This window comes from Echinops telfairi, unplaced genomic scaffold (genome assembly GCF_000313985.2).
Source record: "Echinops telfairi isolate 266 unplaced genomic scaffold, ASM31398v2 ScPeMD7_7436;HRSCAF=8474, whole genome shotgun sequence".
NCBI classification, from domain to species: domain Eukaryota; kingdom Metazoa; phylum Chordata; class Mammalia; order Afrosoricida; family Tenrecidae; genus Echinops; species Echinops telfairi.
This window is the reverse complement of record NW_022111336.1, coordinates 6,992,456-7,010,552: the sequence shown is the minus strand read 5'-3', so window position 1 is coordinate 7,010,552 and position 18,097 is coordinate 6,992,456. Positions and strand designations below refer to the sequence as shown.

General features: G+C 40.6%; 1 pseudogene; it reads right to left on the bottom strand.

Moving 5' to 3' along the window:
- Positions 1 to 3,860: 3,860 nt before the first annotated feature.
- On the bottom strand, positions 3,861 to 6,867 carry LOC101650074 (annotated as a pseudogene).
- Between the last annotated feature and the right edge of the window lie 11,230 nt (positions 6,868 to 18,097).

Genomic DNA, 18,097 nt, shown 5'->3' with positions numbered 1-18,097 from the left:
TCTCCCCATACTTACTTAATCTCTATGATGAACAAATAATCAGACAAGCTAGATTGAAGGAAGGTTTATTAATAACCTTCAATATGCAAATGACTCAACCTTGATTACTGAAAGTGAGAAGGACTTAAGGTGCTTGCTGATGAAGATCAAGAATTTCAGTCTTCAGTATGGATTAAACTCAATGTAAAGAAGACCAAAACCCCCATAGCTAGACCTAGAGGTAACACCATGATAAATGGAGAAAAGATTGAAGTTGTAAAGGATTTCATCTTGCTTGAATTCACAATCAATCCCCATGGAAGCAACAGTCAAGAGATCAAAGGATGCATTGCCTTGGGTAAATGTACTGTACAACACCTCTTCAGAGCATTGAAAAGCAAGGATGTTACTTTTAGGAGTAAGATGTGCCTGACTCAAGCCACAAGTCATGGTATTTTCAAGAAAGAGAGAATGGCAAAGGCAAAGGATTGTGTCATTCTTGATTTACTGCTCGGAGAACCTAAACCTAAATGCAAAGAATTCCAGGTAAGGGTTAATTAGAATATTCAAACTCTAGTTCTTTTGTTTCTTTGTCTTACTGTGAATCCAATTTGCATAGAAATAGAGCACAGAATTGATCAGGTGTTTAAATTCTTTAGGTACCCTTTTCCCCTGAAAATAAGACAGTGTCTTATATTAATTTTTGCTCCCAAAGATGTGCTAGGTTTTATTTTCAGGGGATATCTTATTTTTCCATGAAGATGAACATGGTATACATTTATTGCTGAAAAACAAAAAAGGAAATTTATTACCTGTATACGGTACGGTAGTGGTTGTCATCACATATCAGCATAACCAGACAAACTGAATCCTACAGTATCAAGAATTTCTTGTTACTACCATTATTTTCATGTACAACAATCTATGGTACATTTACTCATAATCTATGGTACATTTACTCACAATTCCTGTCTGGTCCAGCTGCACTGTGGCCAACAGTGAGCTGTGTGGCGGCGCCTGATGCTACGATTCAGAGTCCAGAGTTATGGTAGCTTTGGGGGGGGGGCCTTATTATCGGGGAAGGTTTGGGTAGATCTTACTTTGGGGGGATGCCTTATATTTCAGCAAGAGGCAAAACTGTAAGTAGGTCTTATTTTGGGTGGATGTCTTACTTTCGGAGGAACACGGTAGGTTGTGAAGGATGACAGACAGGATAGTTACTCTACTTCCTGCATTCCAGAAAACAAACAAATAAAAACAACCACCAAAAAAACTAAAAACCCAAAACACTACTGTCAGTACATTTTGACTCATGCGACCCTATATAGGGTTTCCAAGGTTGTGAATCTTTACAGAAGCAGATAGTCTCATTTTTGTACCAGGGCGAAGCTGGTGGGTTTGAACCACCAATCATGCAGTTAGCATGCCAATGTTTACCTGACACCATCGGAGTTCCTTTAAGCTTTCCTTAAATCCCTGAATATGGAAAGTATTTCTGCTTTGTATGAAATAGAAATTTTGGTTGCTTATTATTATAATCCTGGCCATACTGTCAATGTTTCCCCTTACTACTTTCTTGGACAATCATATTTCTTTTCAAACATCCCTTGAGATTTTGTACTATGAGGTTTCTCATATTGAGGAATAGGAAAAGAATAATTCTTCAAAGAATTCACTTTCTAATCTCAACATATGCTACTTAGTAGTTGTAGAAATGGCATAGAGGTCACATCTGACCTCCTCTAGTAACACAAGGGGGAAGGAGAATCCAACTCCAAACCACTCCAAGATGGACTACCACAAGTCAGAGGTCAGACACCTCCAACCTCCATTCTTCTTTGTCCTCTACTGACACAAACTGACCTCCTATAGCACTCTACTTTTCCACTGGGCTTGATAATCCACAGCAGAGGTTACACAGACCTCATACACAATGCTTATAATTATGGAGGTATACTAGGGAAGTTAACAGGTTACTACTAAGTCAAATTAGAAAACATTAAGGATACAATTTTTTTCTCCACAGCACCTTGGTCCCTTCTCCCTTGTCCTCTGTTTTGTTTTTTTTTGTGTACTGGGAATCCCACTGCTATGTCTTCTGTTCTTGGTACTGCTCCTCTGCTCTATCTCATTGTCTCAGTGCTGTGGTCTCTTCTGCCTCTATCACTTTGGGCAGAGATGTCCCACATGCTTTGTTTGGGGCTCTTCTTTCATGATAACCTTTTTTCTCTCTGCTTCTGAACTGTCTCACTCTTGTATACCCAATGGAATGACAACACTGACCAACCCTCTATTAGCACTTCACACATCCTATTTGCATGGTCCTATCTAATCAATTGGTATGAGTTACAAAGACATAGATAGAAGAGCCATTTCAAGGAATTTCATGTCACTACAGTAGTTTTCCTTCCCTGATTCGGAAGGGGGTTGTCTCCTGTTGTAATGAAAAAGGAAAAGAAAAAGAACAAAAAGTTCTCTAAATTTCAAAAATAAGATTACAATAAATTATCCAGATAAAAGAAATAAGAAAGGATGCATTTAATGCAGGAGAAGATACCACTCAACATAAGCAATAACTAATTTATCCAACTAAAACACTTCTAAGAAACACAAGTAGAGTCCAGGGAACAAAGAAATGATAATACAGTTGCTTGATTGGTTAGTCTTTGGCTGAAGTCACAAGGAGAATGGATATGGGGTAGGAATGGGCTTCCACTGGGCAATTAAATATGGAGCCTATAGTTATTAAATTCAGGGATTAATTACAAAAGATTTCAATGTCAGTCACATATCCTTCAGGTGGGATAACACATCATTGGTGGGTACTTAAAGCGCTTTAACCAGATGTCTCAGAAATTTGTGAAATCATCTTGATTCTAAGATCAAATTTCCCTAGAAATAGCCAAAACTCTTTAAGTTGTATGGGAAACTTTAGATAAGACTAATTCCCAAACCTATTTATCCCTTCTCTTTATTACATCGTTCTCATGAAGACACATTTCTTGGGATCTGATTAAATGCCAGGGGGCCCATGTCTGATCTTATCTCGTTATCCTAGAGAGAAGGAGACTCCAACTTCACACTAGCTCGAGGCTGATTGCCACAAAACAATGATCATACATGTTTCCACTCTTCAGTCTTCTTTATCTGGTCCTGACATCAACTAGCATTCCCACAGGACTTACTTTTCTACTGAGTTCAATAACCCATTGCAATGGCTAAACAGATCTCAGAGACAATACTCACAATTATGGGGGTTTATTAGCAAAGTTAACAAGTTCCCACAGCTCAGTTTCAGAAAACATTAAGGATACTGTCTGTGTTAGTCTGGGTACTTTAGAGAAACAAATCCACAGCAACTCATGTATAAGAGAGAGTTGTATATAAAGATTAAGTGTGCAACAAGAAAACATCCCAACTCAGTGCTTCCCAAGCCCACAAGTCCAACATTAACCCATATATCCAACATCAGTCCACAAAGTCCTCCTCCATCTCACAAAGCAGACGCTGAAAGCAGGAGGGAAGGCAAGTCAGTGAATGTGTAAACATCTCAGCGCTGGCAGGGGTCTCCACACGGGTGCTCCAGCACCAAGAGCTGCATCGGGGTAGGTCCATGTGGCTTCTCCTTGGGGATGTCTTGTAGGAAGTCAGCCTTGAAAGCTGAAGCAGGGATCTGCTAAGGCAGCTGCACTCTGGTGCGACCATCACAAAGCAAGAGACCCTAGAACTCGAAAGGCGAGGCTCACCAAGCCATTTATCCCTCCACCTTTCAATTAACCCCACATGTGTTTATTGGCCAGGTTGGCACAATAAACTAACTAACTCACTTCTTTTGTCTACAATATTTCTCAACCATACAGGCAGGCATGGTACTTTGCCTGTCAGCCAGGAGGTCCTTTCACCTTTGCTCTGCTCAGGCAAATGTTATAAAAGTCCTTTAGGAAGTCAGACTCCTGCTCCAAGGCACTCAGTTCTGTGGGCTGGGAAAAGAGCTGTATAGCCCAGATGCTCAGGGGCTGCATGTAAGCCAGATGCTGGCAGTATGCCTCAGGAGTGTGGCCCTCCTGAATCATGGTCATGGTCACACCATAGATCACACCCACTCAGACTTCATCAGACTGTACACTGCATGTATCAGGTACACCATGGGCTCCATCGTATTCACAGCCCCCAGGGCACCTCTAAGAAAAGCCTCAACATTGAATTCAAAGATAATTTGAAGAGGATGGATCACGTAGGAAATAGCTCCATGTCTCTTTCTCCTAGGTCACAAGCTCACAGGAACCACTGGCCAGCAGACTGGTCAGGCATGATGTAATAGAACTGAAAATGGCAGGTGCTGTCATAGTTGTAATAGTGGCCATTCTACAGCAGGGACCTCTTGGCTGTGGCTGAGGATGGAAAAGACAATTTCTGAATGCCCTGTACTCTTCACAGAGTAGCCACCTAGACCATTACAGCCATGGTTGCCAGCCACAGGCCTCCATAGTGTGCGCTGGATTCTGAGATGACCCATCCAACAAATGTCTGATCTGCATAGCCTCCATTCTTGATGAGGACATTGTGGTCCCTGTCAAATTCCATTTTAGACTCCATCATGGCCAAACACATGTGTCCCTCATCAGATACTAGTCCTTGTAAACCTGCAGCAAGATCTTAGTTTCAGGTCCTTTCAGTCAGCAGTGTCTTGGGTTTCATACGAATTGACCTGGCACCAGAGCTCATCATCTGCATCCTCAATATCATGAAGGATGACTCTTCCTTTTCAGTAGCCAACTCATTACGTACAATTGTCATCATGGTAGGTCCTTTTTTTTAAGATTAAACATTTTGTTGGTGGTTATAACCAGTAGGTAAAACAAGGTAACAAAATTAAAAGGATATGTATTTAAAAGGAAGAAGCAAAATGATGTTCACTTGCTAACAGCAGTCCATGTTGACAATCTTAAGAAGTCAACGTTAAAAAATATAATAAGATTTTAAGATACAAGCTCAATATGAAAATTCAATTGTATTATACTAACAACCAATGATTAGAATTTGAAATTTTGTTAGGTCCTTCTTGATGGTGACCAGAGCCATGTCAAATGGCAGGTTGAGCTCTAGTTTGGGACAGAGCATGACCAGAGCAAAGGAAGCTTAATATTGGACATCATATGCATTATACATGTTATATTCCTGGTCTTTAAAGTAGTAGAGAGTCTGTACTCCTGTAGCATGAGGTGGAGCGCCCATGCTCCCCTCCAGCTCCTCTGATAGGGACTATTCAGGAGCTTCCATCCATACAGTGCCTTCATCAGTCAGGAAGTATACGAGTATTTTATAAAACAGTTCAGATTTGCACCAGGTAGGCAAGGATTTGTTTTCCATCACTGGATTCTGCCAAGCTGAGATACTCTCCCCCCAGTCTGTATATAGGAACAGTACATAGTGACTGAGGGTATGTGCTGCATCGCCTTCCTGACCAATGAACCTCATGTATCCCCAGTAGTACACCAGGCTCTTGGCTCCAAACATGAACCTGTACATGCCCTAAGCTGGTGAGAACTCTAGGCAGCATTGGCCTGGAGGAGGCAGCTTGCCCCAAACACGCACAGCTCCAGTGAGACCTAGTTCTTCTTGGGAAGGTGTACTTGGGTCTAGTGGGATGAGGAGGGATGATCCATCCCACCACACTTGGTGTCCAGTGTTGTCAGGGTGAAAGGTGCTGAGGTGGGTTACTATGGTATCTGCCATAAGCCATGCATCCGAAGCCGAAGCCACAGCCACAGCCACTGTGTAGGGATTTAGGAAGGCTGGACGATGCAGCAGAATTCCCTGTACTATTTTCTCCTAATGCTCCAGACAGAAGAGCTCATTGCATCCCCCACCCCCACCCCCATGGGCATCCCCACCCACTAGTCAATTCTACATGGATAACACGAAGGATGCTTCTAGGTCTTCGTGTCACTCATTTTCCACACCAGGCACAAAGAATGCTACAGGGAGGCTGCTGTCCTGGTCATCATTACAACAGACGAAGGTTACATTGTGTCCAGTAAACTGATATACTTGGGGATGGAGGGCATGGCTGAGGGCAAAGGACCCATAGAGGCCTCAATTCCAGCTACATATGGTACTGGGGTATTTCAGGGACAGGATTTGTTGGTATACATTCTGCCCTTCCTGACGCAACACATGGTGAATGGTCAGCAGTGGGTCCATTGCTGGTATATTCCAGGGTTGAGCTGGCAATGACAGAGCCAGCCATGGGTGATTGAACCTCCCCTGAAGCCACCAAGGGGACAAAGATACATCTGTCTCAAGATCACACAATTAAATGTGTTAGTGAAAGGTGCTTTCCTCTCCACCTGAGTCTTCCTGTACTATCACCTCAAGCTCGTGCCCATATGCTTGATCATGTAGTGTAGGGAAATGTGGTTGACATGAAAGGATTTCATCTTCTATTCATGAGCAAGGCAAATGTGTTAGACAAAGGGAGATGCCTGGAATCCTCTTGTTTTATCCTCATAGGATGCCATCAGCTGCCCTGGGTTCTCATCTTGGGATCTATTGTCTTCAGGGTTCTCCCCAGCTGCAACCTGCACAGCCTCAGCACCTCCAAAATACTCAAGGCAACAAAGCCCTGAGCTCCCTTTTGGCACAGCTGGTTGTGCTGGTCAGAAGCTGGGATCCTGGTTTCCATGTTTCCTACATGCTGGGTCTCTACGACCTCAATGACATCCTCTAGCACAAAGTATCTCACCAGCTAAGTCCAGGTGGTGATGTAGTTAATGTTAGGTGCCGTCCTGTAGAGCAGAGTCCTAGGTGGCCTGGTCCCTGAGTCGTGACATCAGACCTTCCAGGACTGGGTGATGGGTCCTTCCCACCAGTGTCTGCAGCCGACATAGCATCCAGGTACTGGCCCATGGAAAGGTGACCAAAGGTGCTGAAGTCACTAGAGTCTCTTCAGCCAGTATGACAGAATTTTGCAAGACCAAAATTTTATTAATTTCAAACACCTTTTTCTAAAAACATATGCCAACTCTACACAAAGACCTTGCCATATGGGGTTCACAGGAACAAATTGACTATATCTGTGGGAAAAGTCCATAAAGATGCTCACAATCATCTATCATAACAAGGCCAGGGGCTGACCTCAGAAGAAAATAAAACAAATTCATCCAAGTCAAAGAAGAACCTTGAGTATATTCCACTAAATGTTTTGAAGAAAAAAAAATCTCAAAGCATTGAGTCAGTGTTGACTCATAGTGATTCACAGTTTCCGACATTGTAACTGTTTACAGGGGTGGAAAACCCAATCTTTCTCCTGTGGAGCTACTGGTGGTTTCAAACTGCTGAACATGCAGATTGCAGCTCAATGTATAACCACTACACCACTGAATTTATAGACCACCTCAAAATAAATTTGTCCCATTGAACTTTAATGACTGAAGACCAGACAAGCTATGGGGTGACATCTAGAACACTATACATGAAAAAATTAAAAGACAGGAAAGGAAATGAAAGACCAAAACAGATGCCAGAAGAGACGTGGTGGCACTGGAAGTTAGACCTTTGGCTGCTAACTGCAAGGCTGACAGTTCAAACCCACCAACAGCTCTGCTGGAGAAAGAGGAGACTGCCTGCTCCTGTGAAGATTTACAGTCTCAGAAATCTCATAAGGATCACTATGAGTTGGAGTCAATTGTATGACACTGGGTTTGAGTTTTTATTTTCACAGAGAAAATATTAAATAATGTAGGAGAATTTCAAAAGAAGATGGAAGAAATAAACCGTCATGAAAAAAGGCTTTGTTTTAAAGAGGGCACAAAAAAAAGAATTGGTCTATGTTCAACCACTTTAAGAGTGAGCATATATGATCAAAAACTTATTAAACTGAAGGAATAAATCCAAGCTCTTCTAAGGGCATTGGTGAAAAACAAGGCTCCAGGAATTGACATAATAGCACTAGGGATGTTTTTATAGATGTATCCACTGATTCAATATATGGATGTCATGAAGGAAAGAACTTGTGCATCTCCACGTTACAGCACAAAACCAACTCATCAAAGTCTAGGACTATGGAAGGCCTATCTGGCTAATTGACTGGTAGAAATCTGTATTTGTGGCTATTTCAAAGAAAGGTAACTAAATTTCAGAAATTATCAAATAATATCATTATTATCACACACAAGTAAAATTTTGTTGACAGCAGTTTAAAAAAAAAACAGTTGCAGCAGTACATAGACAGGAAACTGCCAAAAATTTAAGCTGGATTCAGAAGAGGATCTAGAATATAATTCCTGAACCAGGTGGATCTTAGCTGAAGGCAGAGAATACCAAAAGGTATTTTCCTGTGTTTCCTTGACTATGCAAAGGCATTCAACTCTGTAGATCATAACAAATTATGGATAACATTGCAAAGAATGGGAATTCCTGAACACTTAATTTTGCTCATACAGAATCTGTAAATAAAACAAGAGGCAGTCATTCCAACAGAAAAATGAGACAGTGAATGGTTTAAAATGAGGAAAGGTGTGAGTCAGAGTTATACTTTTCACCATAATTTCAATCTTCATTCTGAGTAAAAAAAAATTCCCAGAAACTGACTATATGATGAGGAATGCAGAAGCAGAATTGAAGGAAGATTTCTTTTAAATTACCTGTAATGTGTAAATAATACAACCTTGCTTGCTAGAAACCAAGAAGAAGACATGAAGCACTTAATGGTGAAGATTAAACATTACAGTCCTTAGTATGGATTATACCTTAAAATCAAGAAACCAAAAACCCTCACAACTGGACCAATAAGCAACATCATGAAAATAGAAAACAGATTGAAGTTGTCAATGATTTCATTTTACTTGGATCCAAAATCAATACCCATGGAAACAACAATCAAGAAATCAGACAACATATTTCAATGGTCAAATATGCTGCAAAAGACTTTTTTTAATGTGTTAAAGAGTGAAGATACCATTTTGAGGACTAGGATGTGCTTGATCTGAGCCATGGCATTTTCAATTACATCAGTGAGATGGATTGATCTAGTGCCTCAGCAATGTGCTCAGACAACGCAATACTTGCGAGGAGGGTACAATATCAGGCAACGTTTCGTTCTTCTGTACACAGGGTCTATGAGTCAGAACCTCCTCCACTGCCCCTAACAACAACCACAGCAGTAACAACTTCTATGGAGGTCAGTGACAACCTGAGCTGATGTTTGAAGACGCACACAAACTTTTGGAAGCCCCCTCATATATTTAAACTGCCTTTAAAAAGTAAGAAAGAAAAAGCCACTTCTAGCTTTTAAAATGGTTTTGTAGTAGAACCATTCTTTTTACCACAAGTTACTTCATCACAATGAAAACAAACAAACAAACAAAAAACTGTGATTGAGCTGAATCTTATAGAATGGAGTAGAACTGCCCTACAGTATTTCCAAAGTTACCCTCTTCACAGAAGCAAACTGCCACATCGTTTTCCTTTAGAATTTCTGGTCGGTTCAAATGACTGTTTTTTTTTTTTCTTTTGGTTAGCAATTGAGCACTTATCCACTCTGTTACTAGGACCCTTTTCTATCATAACCAAGCAAAAATCCTATCAGGGCCCTATTGATTTTTTTGGGGGTGGGGCTGTCAATTCATCAGTCAACAATATTATATTTATCGTCAAGCATTAGGAGGAATCACCATTGTAAAACAGGTATTCTCCCTGGGAAGGGTTGAGAGAGATTCCCTGAGGGTTACTAGAAAGATCTGACTTGCATTCATGATTGCTCCATTCTAGCAGAGATTTTCTATTGGCCTTATTACATCTCAAATATCAGAACTTGCTGCCCCAATGATATGTGGCTTTTCTCATTGGTAAAAGCATGCTAAAAATTGTCTTGATACAGAAGAAGAAGACTTTTGACACTTCTTTTTGCCAGACTTGTTCTTATACTGTCAACCACAATATTCTTATGCTCAGTTTACCAACACCCCTCTCCTCAAGCTACATTGACACACATTTACCTGAGCAAAAGGGCTTTTGTTCTTAGGAGTCTCTCATAACATTTTAAATTTGTTCATGGAAAGTGTATTTTCTTACCCACTTTTAATTTCTCCATGTGTTTTAGTTGTGTTTGTGTGTGTGTGTAATGCAAGCAGTAGGTTTAACCAACTCAACAGGGAGTTGAGGCTTAATTGTAACACTTTCTTTTTGTTTTTCCTCTACCATGATTCTACAGGTTATGTCATTCATTGTGGTAGGAAACATACCTCCTCACATATGCCCATATCTGATTCCACAGAACCAGTCAGATACATAATGTAACATGGCAAAAGTGACTTTGAAGATATAATTAAGTTTACACATAAATAACTTTGGGACCCCTGGTGACAGTGGTTACATGTTGGGCAGATAACTGCAAGATCAGCAGTGCGGAACCACCAGCCATTCCTTGGGAGAAAGACAGGGATTTCTACTCCCATAAAATGTTACAGTCTTAGAAGTTCACAGGGACAGTTTTACTCTGTCCTATAGGGTCATTATAAGTTGGCATTAAATTGATAGCAATGAGTTTGGCTTTTTGTATTTATTTCTCTTTTAATTAGAAATGAGATCACAAGCTTTAGTAATATTTAACAAACCAATTATTTTGAAGGCACCAATTCAGTTTCTATGTCATCTGGTCATAGATTATACCTCACTGCTGTTTAATGCCATCAAGTCTGTTTCAGCTCACAATGATCCCATGTGGCAGAGTAGGACGGCCCCAAAGAGTTTTCTAAGCTGTAAGATTTATGGGAAGCAGGTCCCCGGGTCTTTCTCCTGCACTACCACAGTGTGGGTTTGAACCTTCAACCTATTGTTTTGGTTTTTTAAAAAAATCATTTTATTAGGGGCTCATACAACTCTTATCACAATCCATACACACATCAATTGTGTAAAGCGCGTTAGAACATTCATTGCCCGAGTTTGGCTTTTGAATAAGTAACTTTAAAGTAGTCAAAGTATCTGGGATTATAAAGATAGAGCCAATCTAATCACATGCACCTTTAAAAGTGAGGTGCTTCCTCTGTCTGGAAGCAGAAGGGAGCTAAAAAAGGAGATACCAAAGATTCAGAGAGTAAGAAGGGCCTGACACGCATCAGTGTTTTGAAAGGGAATAACAATAATAATGAAACACGAAGGTTGACATAAATAGATAAGAATAAGCTCTGAGGACGGTCAGCAAGGAATTAGGAAACATTAGCTTATAACCAAAAGAAACTGAATTCTGCCAAAAATATCTGAATAAACTTGAACACCGATTTTTCCCTAGAGCACTCAAGCAGCTAAAGCATTGATATCAGTCTGTGGAAACCGAAGCAAATGAATCAGTCAAATTAACTTGCATTTCTGATCTACAGAAACAGAGATAGTAAATTTGTGTTGTTTGTTATGCTGAGTGATGTTAGTCAAGCACAAAAGGACATATACCATGAGTCCACTGTGGTAGGAACAAGCAGCAGAATGGGCACGAGCTCAAGTTTTCAGGCCACCCAGTCTTCTTGCAGGGGACCAGACAGCCTGGTAAAGAGTTAGACCAGTGCCAATGAACCACACATCATCTGCCCCAGGTAAATATAGTGTAGGTCATTTGTCCAGAGGGTACCTCATGACAGCTAGGATTAAATGGTTGGGAGAGGGGAGGGTATGCTGTCTGCTGAGTGGTAGCCATGTGGATCTGGGGTGATTTCCCGTGAGGGAGGCGGGCCTGTCAGAGGGATGGGGCTTACTGATGGGAGGGGAAGCACAGGAGAGCAGAGAGGGAATGGTCAAATTTGGGGGAACATAGGTGCATGTCTGTTTGAGGGAGGGGAGGGAGGGCTGACTACCAGGTGGGAGGAGCAAAGACCGAGGATGCTCTTGAGAGCATTAGGTGAGGAGAGTCTTTAGTGGCAGGCAATGGAGCACAGAATTGACCTAGGGTGTCTGGGGGCATCCCGGGAACCCAGGCCAGGTGCCGCAGAACACTGGGACACTGAATCCTGAATCTTCGGGGTGTACCTCATGCTCCACAAACTACAATGGTGAGACTCCAAATGGGAACGCCACTGGGTGAACTGGGCTCTACCCCAGACACACTTGTAACTTGAAGACTTAAGCCGGAAAACACATGGTGTCTGAGATAGAAGAAGACAGCTATACCAAGAGCGGTGTAATGTTGGTTGACAAATAAACAAGGTCTTGGTACATCAAGGCCCTATATGCAGTTTTAAAATGGGTATTATCCAGGCAATCCTGTGAGGGCCATTGTGTTATATTCTCCTTATGCTCCCTTATATTAGGATATATCTCAGAGATGTGTTGCCATTGGGGCACACCCTCTTGAAGCTGTTAATTGTTTATTTTTCGGTAAATATAACCCAGGTTTGGTGAGCCTACAGGGAAAGAAAATATAACAAGGGTTTGGGGGTAGGGGGAAATAAAGGGGTGGGGAGATAAGAGCAAGATGATGTCAAGAAGTCCCAAAAGGAAAAGTATGTTTTAGAAAACATGCTTGATTATGGAAGGAATTGTACAATTATACTTGACATGATTGAACTATTGGATGATATGAAATATGTATTGGCTCCCAAGTCACAGCAAACAACAAAAAAGGCTTAGATCCAATATTTGGATTTGACCTTGCACTAAATTCTAGGTCCAACATAAGAATAATCACCTCTTACATCGTGGCACTGCTCGGTACTCACCTCCATGAAATGATCACGAAGATAAGGGTGCAATAGCAAAATGTGGTGAAGAAAGCAGATGATGCCTGGAATGGTGTCTCAGGTCTTAAAGGCTTGTATTCAAATAAGCAGCCATCTAAGTGAGGATTCAACTAAGTCCCCATGGAAGAAGCACACCAGCTTGTATGATCCAAAGATGACAATCACAAAACTCGAATATGGTGAGGAAAAAAGCATTAGAACTAAAATTATGAACACCCAATTTGTGTGGGCCATGGGGACGGTGGGAGCCCCAAACCAATCTACAGAGTGTCTAGTCAGACGGAGCCACTGGCAGATCTGCTCCAGCCACAGGCAAGAGTCTTGAACAGCCTCACTCTTGGGCAGAGAACATTGCAATCTTTAATATGCTGGATCACACTTGACCAGTTGACCACCCTATAGATTTGACCTAAATTTGTTCTGGGTGCAAGTATCTCTTACTGGTTCCATGACAGAAATTTCTTCCCTGGAATTTTTAATGTTGTTGGGGGTCTTTTCCTTCTTATGCAGTATTTGAATTTTTGTCTGTATACTATTATGATTTTATCCTTGCCACTTTAGCGCAATTTTGCTTTTTACTGTTTTCTGTTGGGTCTTTCAGCTTTGAAGCACAGGAGTAGTGGATGCATAATGATAATAACCGATACAAGGGGATATAAGGGATGCAGGGGTGGGATATGGATGATAAGGAGGGAAATGGAATTTCAGGAATAAATAATGAAGATGGGAGGCGGAGGGAGCACTAGAATGGATTGTGATTGCATAGCTTATCTTAAATGCGATTTAACCCTAGGGCTGGGGATGCTCTAAACTTGATTTTGGGGGTGATTGTACAATTCTCCTTGATATAATTGAATGATTGAACTATTGGATTATATGATATGTAAATTACTTGCCAATAAAACTGTTGGGAAAAAATTAATTTGTGTTGTGTGAAGTCACTATGTGGTAATTTATTATAATAGTAATAGGAAACCAATACACTCATTAGTTAGTATCAATTTATTTGGAACCATCTGTCTATTGAGATGTCCTATTTGTCAAAAGAGTAACACTTGTCATCAAGTTGATTCCAACTCATGTGTGTCAGTGTAGAATTGTGCTCCCCAGAGTTTCCAATAGCAGATTGTGAAGAAGTAGATTACCAATCTTTCTCCCAAAGACCATCCAGGTAAATTTGAAACACCAACCTTTCTATTAACAGCCTAGCACTTAAACATTTGCACAACCTAGGGCCTCTGCATTCCATATGTTGTTGTTATAAGATATAGTCAGCTCTAGTTCATGTTGTTGTTGCTGTTAGGTGCCAATGATCTGGTCTGGGTCCTGCTGGGTCCTGTGCCAGCCTCACAATTGCTCCAATGCTTGAGCCCTTTGTTGCAACCACTGTGTCTGTCCATTTCCTTGAAGACCTTCCTCCTTTTCACTGTCCTTCCACTTAACCAAGCATTATATCCTTCAATAGGGAGTGGTCTCTCCTGACAACATGTCCTAAATATATAAGATGAAGTCTCCTCATCCCTGTCTCTAGGGAGCATTCTGGCTGTACTTCTTCCAAGATGGATTTGTTTGTTCTTTTGGCAGTCCATGACATTTTCAATATTCTTTGCCAACACCAGAATTCAAATGCATCAAAGCTTCTACAGTCTTCTGTAGTCAATGTCTGACTTTCACATGCATATGAGGCAATTGTGGGTTTGTTGATGTTGTTATTGTTGTTTTCTTTTTTTCCTTTTTCTTTATCTCATGCCTATCTATAAAGGATAGGTAGGATAACCAATTGTGAGGAGAAAACAGCAGGGCATATGGCTCTGGTGGGACATGGAAGAGGAGGAGGTAGAAGAAAGGGAGGGGGGAGCCAACAAACCCAGGAACAAGGGAACAATAAGATATCTAAAATTGATGGCAAGGAGGTGTTAGAATGCCTGATAGGGTTTGATCAAGTGCAATGTAGCTGAGAAAGTACTGAAGTTGAATGAAGGTCAAAATGATAGTGGGACAGGAAGAAAATAAAAAGAAACTGAGGAAAGAACTAGGAGGTGAAAAGACATTTATAGATGTATAAATTTAGGCATGCACACATGTAAAACATTAATATATAACAATAGGGATATAGGTCTATGTATGTATATTTAAATGTTAAGCATTAAGGGTTAAATGTTAGACATTGGGTCTCTACTCAAGTACACCCTCAATACAAGAACACTTTGTTCTAATAACCTGGCATTCTGTGATGCTCACCTTCCTGACACGATCGCTGGATTGCTGGAGTCAAAATGGGTGCATAAGCAAATGTGGTGAAGTAAGCTGATGGTGCCCAGCTATTAAAAGATATACCACCTGGTGTCTTAAAAGCTTGAAGCTAAATAAGTGGCCATCTAGCAGGGAAGCAACACAGCCCACATGGAAGAAGCACACCAGCCTGTGTGACCAAGAGGTGTCAACTGGATAAGGTATTAGGTATCAGAAGACTCAAACAAACAAATATATCAATGCAAATAATGGGGGTCAGAGTGGAGACCCAATGCCCACCTGTAGATAATTGGATAGTCCCTGACAGAAGGACCACTAGGAAAGAATGAGACAGCCAGGGTGCAACAGAGCACCAACTGAACAGACAAAATTCCTCAAGTTCTTTAATGCTTCCTCTTCCCTACTAAATTGACCCCAATTCTACCTTACAAATCCAGGTATACAGGAGCACATACAGTGGTACAGGTAAGAGCTTGTGACACATACAATCCAGGCCATATAAAGCCCTCAGGAGCAGCAATGGGAGTAGCAATACCATGAGGGTAGGGGAAGCGTGGGGGGAGAGTAGGGGGAGAAATGGGGAACTAATTACAATGATGCATACTCCTCCTCTCCTTCCCAAGGGGATGAACAGCTATAACATGGATGACGGGAGACAGTGGGCGGTATAAGATATGAAAATAATAATTTATGATTTATTGGGGATCCATGAGGATGGGAGGGTGGGGGGCGGAGGGGCAAAAAGAGGAGCTGATACCAAGGGCTCAAACAGAAAAAAAATATATTTTGAAAATGATGAAGGCAACATATGTACAGATGTGCTTGATCCAATTGATGTATGGATTGTTAAAAGAGCTTTAAGAGCATCCAACAAAATGATTTAATTATTTAAAAAAAAAGAAAATAAATACCATGGCTTGTGTCAGCCACACCTTAGAGCTGAAAGTAACATGCTTGCTTTTCAACACTTTAAATATGTCTTGTGCAGCACATTGGTCCAGTGAAATGCATCTTTTGATCTCTTGATAGTGGCTTCCATGAGCATTGATTGTGGATCAAATAAAAATGAAATCTTTCACAACTTCAAACTTTTCTCCATTTATCATGATATTAACTATTGGTCCAGTTGTGCAGATTTTGGTCTTCTTTACATTGAGTTTTAATCCATACTGAAGGCTTCAATCCTTGATCTTCATCAGTAAGTGCTTCAAGACCTACTTGCTTTCAGCAAGCAAGGTTGTGTCATCTGCATACCACAGCTTGTTAATAAGTCTTCTCAAATCCTGATGACCTATTCTTCTTCCTATAATCCAACTTCGCTTATTATTTTCTCAGCATACAGGTTAAACAAATATCATGGGAGGATACAACCCAGATGCACACTTTTCTTGATTTTAAACCATTAAGTATACCCTTGTTCTGTTCACACAACTGCCTCTTGATCCACGTATACTTTCTGCTTGAGCACAATGAAGTTTTCAAGAATTCCCATTTTTCTCAAGGTATCCATACTTTTTTATGATGTATACAGTCAAATGCTTTTTCATAGTCATTAACATACAAATAACATTTTCCTGGTTCTCTGCTCTTAGCCAAGTTCCATCTGACATCAGCAATGACATTCCTTTTTCTATGTCCTCTTCTGTATCCAACCTGGTCCTCTGGAAGCTCCCTGTCAATATGCTGCTGCAACTCTTGTTGAATCATCTTCAATAAAAGTTTAATTGCATGTGATATCAATGGTATTGTTCTATAATATGAGCATTCTCTTGGGTCACTTCTCTTTGGAATGGTATAAATATGAATCTCTTCTTGTCAGTTGGCCAAGTAACTGTCCTCCAAAATTCCTGGCGTAGAAGAGTACGTGCTTCCAGTGATTCATCAGCCAATTGACACATTTTATTTGTTATTCCATCAATTCCTAGAGCCCTGTATTTGGCTTTCAGTGCAGCTTGAATTTCTTCTTTCAGTATCATTGGTTCTTGTTCCTGATATGGTGGAATGTCAACTAGTTCTTTTTGGTACAGTGACTGTGTATTCTTTCCATCTTCTTTTGCAGATGGGATAGACACAAGATTATGAGTTGGCTCTTGTGGACTTATACCACAATGTGACAACCGAAAAGCAAGTTGTGGCTCCAATTTATAAGGATTCAGTACATAACAGCAGGAAGCAATGCATGATTCTCGTATTCGTTACTATATTCAGTCCATTGCTGTAACTATTGTGTCAATTGATCTTATTGCTTTCCTCCTTTTCCCTGAGTCTATACTTTATCAAGCATGATGCCTCTTTCCAGGGGTTGATATCTCCTGACAGTATGCCCAGGTTATGTGATATGAAATTTTGTCATCCTCCCTCCTAACAAGTATTCTGGCTATACTTGCTTGAAGTCAGAATTGTTCATTCTTTAAGACGTCCATGATACAGTGAGTGCTCTTCATCAACACCAGAAACTGACTGTTTTAATTCTTGTTTGGGCTTTCATTTTCATTACCCTGCTTTTACATGCATATGAGGTAATTGGAAACACCATGTCTTGTGCCAGGCATACTCTCCAAAGGGGCAACTTTGCTTTTTGAGATTTTAAAAAGGATTTTTGCAGTAGATTTTCTCAATGCAATGGCTTTTTTATTTCTGGATTAATGCTTCCATGGCATTGATTTTTGATCCTCCCAAGTGAAATATTTGACAACTTTGAACGTTACTCTGTTTATCATATTGTTTATTAGTATAGCTGGAATAATTATTGTTTAATTGATATTGATGTGCAACCCATACTAAACGCTGCAGCCTTTGATCTTCATCAGTAAGGCTGCAAAATCTCAACAAACATAACATTAAATTGAGAAGATGGGAGATGGTGCCTACCCCTGAAGCATGAGGAATGATGCTGAGCAAAGATACCCAGAGACTCAGATTTTTAAATGTTGCTGCAATTATCTTCCATAAGAACTATTTGGATGTTATTTTTGCTTTGTAAGGACACTTAGCCAGCGGATATATGAGATGACCTTAAGGTAATGAAGTCCAATAAAAAAATACTCAGGTAGCAAGATGTGTGGTATCCAGATATGGGATAACAGAGGTTAGAACAAAGATAATGCCAGGGGAGAAGGAAAGGAAGCAACACAATT